The sequence below is a fragment of the Mustela lutreola genome, chromosome 6, assembly GCF_030435805.1.
Source record: "Mustela lutreola isolate mMusLut2 chromosome 6, mMusLut2.pri, whole genome shotgun sequence".
Classification (NCBI taxonomy): domain Eukaryota; kingdom Metazoa; phylum Chordata; class Mammalia; order Carnivora; family Mustelidae; genus Mustela; species Mustela lutreola.
In genome coordinates, this window is record NC_081295.1 from 18,766,062 (window position 1) to 18,770,322 (window position 4,261).

General features: G+C 42.5%; 1 pseudogene; it reads left to right on the forward strand.

Moving 5' to 3' along the window:
- Nucleotides 1–1,450: 1,450 nt before the first annotated feature.
- LOC131834546 (high mobility group protein 20A-like) lies at nucleotides 1,451–1,940 on the forward strand (annotated as a pseudogene).
- The last annotated feature ends 2,321 nt before the right edge of the window (nucleotides 1,941–4,261 follow it).

Below are 4,261 nucleotides of genomic sequence, written 5' to 3' on the forward strand. Positions count from 1 at the left end.
GGTGTGCAGCCCTTGTACCTCCCATAACCTCTTGGAGATACTTTCTCAGTCTTGGCAAACGGTGATCTCCTCTCAATCGCGAACACCTTACCTGCGTTTCCTAGTGCCTGGCAGAGGACCAGGCTCTCCACAGATCCCTTAGATTTTTCTGGCAGCAACCCTTTCCACATCACTGTTTCTTCTTTGGAACTAAGTAAACTCTTTCACTGTATCGATGTGTCATAGTTTGTTAAAAGTCACCTTAAGGCGGTTAATTAAGTTTTAATATCTTTTGCTATAAAAATAATGCTGCTATCAGTCTTGACGTATCCACATCCCTTTGCACTTGAATTGGGTTTTTGATAGAGAATCCAGAGACAAGGAAGAATCACATTCGAGATTCTGTTCAAGCTTTATGTTTTGCTAAGAGATCGTAAGCTTTTAAATATTCACTATATAGCACTCTTCTTAACTTTTCTTTCTTTCTTTCTTTCTTTCTTTCTTTCTTTTTTTTTTTTGGCACATTCCTAACTCAGAACTCATTCCTTAAATCCCCAAATAGCTATGACATATACAAATAAACTGAATGTCCCCTGCATCTCTCTTTATCCAGTTTTTTTATGAGGACAGACTACAAACCTCAGCATAAGATCAATGAAAGAAAGAAATGAAGAGAAAGCACAAAGTTCCACGACTTCGTGACGCCAAGGTGTCCCTGTTGAGCGGCTCTTCTGGGACAGAGCAATTGATGGAGCTTCCTCAGAGCTGCGTCTCAGATTTAAGAAGATGGAAGCACATGAAAACAATTACATAGGAAAAAAAATCAAGAAAAGTTAAAAGAATTTTTAGGATAACAAAATGTAGCAAAAACACAAGTTTAGAAACATCTTTGAAATTCAAACTAGATTTCTTGTTATTTTGGAGTGGTTGAAGGCAGATGGGAAGAACCATCCATGTCAGACACCAACAAATCACAACCCCCCCCAATTCTGTCGCTGTTTTGTAAGGGATAGTGTGTGTGTGTGTGTGTGTGTGTGTGTGTGTGTGTGTTTAAGAATACAGTGTTCAAGGGGCACCGGGGTGACTCAGTGGGCTAAAGCCTCTGCCTTTGGCTCAGGTCATGATCCCAGGATCCTGGGATCCACCCCTGCATCAGGTTCTCTGCTCAGCGGGGAGCCTGCTTCCCTTCCTCTCCCTGTCTGCCTCTCTGCCTACTTGTGATCTCTGTCTGTCAAATAAATAAATAAAATCTTAAAAAGAAAAAAAAAGAATACAGTGTTCAAAAAGAAAAAAACCAGACTAACCATTTATAAACAGATCTTCCCAAGTTTTAAGAATTTTCTGACAAATACCTGATGGCATCTCAGAATCTCAAAGTCCCCAAGAACACACTGATTAGCTGAAGGCTGACCTCAGAGGCGACTCATTCATTAGGCCCAGTGTTTCCGATGCTTTTGGCAAATGGATGAAAATGAACGTTGGAACTCTCTTTCAGCCCTCCTCTGGGAATTCGCCCCTCCATGGACTTACCCCTCAGAAGATTGAGGTCTACAAGGTCTTCAGTAGGAAAACCCAGGACCGTCAGAAAAGCAAATCTCATAGGCAAGATGTGGCCCGGCAGGCAACTCATGATCATGAGAAAGAAACAGAGGTAAAGGAACGGTCTGTTTTTGACATTCCTATATTTACAGAGGAATTCCTGAGCCACAGCAAAGCTCGGGAGGCAGAGCTCCACCAGCTCCGAAAATCCAACGTGGAGTTCCAGGAGAGGAATGCAGCCCTGCAGAAGCATGTGGAGAGCATGTGCACCGCGGTGGAGAAGCCGGAGGTGGATTTGATCCAGGAGCGGAGCTGCCACACCGTCCTACAGCAGCACCTGGAGACCCTGCGGCAGGTTGACCAGCAGCTTTGCCAGCATGCCCTTGCCTGGTAATGTCACCTTTACCTGGGCACTTCTGTGATGGGGGAGGGAGCAGGTGCTGTCTTGGGTTGGTATCAGTGGAGTGAGGTCTCCCCACCTGGAAGAAAATCAATAGAATAAGGGGTTTTTTTCCGCTCAGAGGTTGCTGTGGGTCTTGTAACAGTATCTCAGTATTGGCTACAGTCATCCAAAATCTCAGGCTCTCGGGCCATTTACATTTTTCTCCAATTATATTTTCATGTAACTTACTTTCCTTTCTATTAGGCTTAATTTGATATTCAGAATAATGGAAGCTGAGTAATAAATCCCGAGTAGAGCATTTTTCTTAAAAACAAACAAACAAACAAACAAACTCACCGAGGAAGACTCATCTTCGGGGATCACTCACTGATTTTTCTCTAGTTTCCGACGATGCCAAGCAAAGGGGTCAGGTGGACTGCTGGGTTTCACCTGGAAGAAAAATTTCTCCCTGAAGCATCACCTTCCCCTTCCCGCCCCGCCCCCCCCCCCCTTCAGATGCACAAACATAGTCTAATGGGCTTATTCTACTCTACTTAACCTAACTCTTCATCATGAGCCATGGTGACATCAAGAAAGCCGCTACACTCCTTTATGGGCAAGGCACCCCAAAGCCCTGAGGTCCTCAGGTGGAGGCGTGGCTGGGAGCCTGTTTGCACGTGAGGACACGTCACTTGGGCTCATCCATGGGTGCTCCTGGACTGGGCCCCTTTCCCTGGGAAGATGCAGAATAGATTCCTGCCTTCTTCCTGCTTCTTTTATCATTTCTCTCGCACCCTCATTTTGTCTTTTGGTGACCTCTGACTCCAGCCTCTCCAGTCTGACACACTGGACCAAATATTCGCTTGGCAGTCAAACAGATTAAGAATTAATCTGGCTCTGCACTGAGATGGTATGTGATCCTGGACACATAATTACATTGCCTAGGAGAGTTCCTTCCTATTTCTTCTTGTCCTACCTGAAACCCAAAGAAGCCCCCGCAAAAAAACAAAACAAAACAAAACCAAAAAACCCCTAAAGCTTGCATATTCATAAGGATAGTCCAAAATGCTATATAAGACACTCATACAGAGACTACCTGCCAGGCAATGCAGGAACAAAAATAGGAAGGATATTTTTGTTGCATATATTTTTAAGCTTCTAGTGTTTGAACCATATAAATATATTACCCATTCAACAAAGGTGTAATAAAAAATAAATAAGAAATACATCTCCAGGAAAAAATTACCTCGTGTAAATCAGATCTTTCCCATAGATAAACACTCATAGGTTTATTTTGTTTCATGTTGACTGGTCTTGACAAATGAGTTTTTTTCTTAAAATGGCCATAAATATTAAATATGATCAATTATACCTGCATTATAGTATAAGGCAATACATATAAACTGTATTACTTCTGTTCTCCTTTCTTATTCTCTGAGTCACAAAAATCTCCTGAGTGAAACGTTAACATTTGTAAAGCACTTTGAAGTTTGGAAAGGCCTTCATATGCCCGGTCTGATTAAGATCTTTCAGCCACAGAAGCAGCTAGAGCAGGCCCAATTCTTCGCATCCCAGCCGAGGAAATGAGTTCTGATTTATTCAAGGCCACAGAACAAACAAGCGGTGGAAGTGGGATTTGAATCCAGTTCTCCTGGCTCGGCATGGATGCCATGATGTTTCCTCCAATTTCGGGGCAGAATTCATACGTGAAAGGCTTAAATTTAGCTTGAGAGACTGGAAAGAGAAAAGTAAGACTTAAATGACTATTCTGTTGACGACACCATCGTAATTTAAACATGCTGCATTTTACACTTCGCAGCTTCCATGTCTCTATTCTTAGACGTCCAGGAGGTTGCCCAAGAGTGCTGGACACCGTCTCCGACTCCAAAATGTGTAGCGTGTCCCTCCTTTGGAAAGGAGTTCAGAGCAGAGAGCTGGAATTAGTTGGTCAGGATGCAAAAAGAAAAGCCAACTTTCTCTTACTCTGCAGAGCGTGATGAGCTAGGATTAATACCCTAAGACAGGAAGACATGCAGCGTAGCACCCTCAGAAAGACTATGCCTACATGTTTGGTTTCATTTAAGGGAAAATGGTAAATTGGACTTCTATGTGTGTAACAGATTATGAAAAAATGTACAGAAAAGGAAAATTCCACCGAGTTTTTTTTTTTTCCACTCCCACAAGCAATTCTCTTTTTAGCAGCCACTAGAGAAAGCTAAACCCTTATTTTTATCTTTTCACTGTTCACTGTTCCATTTTGTCTTGTCATCATCTTTTGGTTGAATACAATGGAGTTTTCCAGTGAGGGAGTCTTTTGTTATGTATAAATCTAATTGCAGAGATTAAACACACGTACGCACA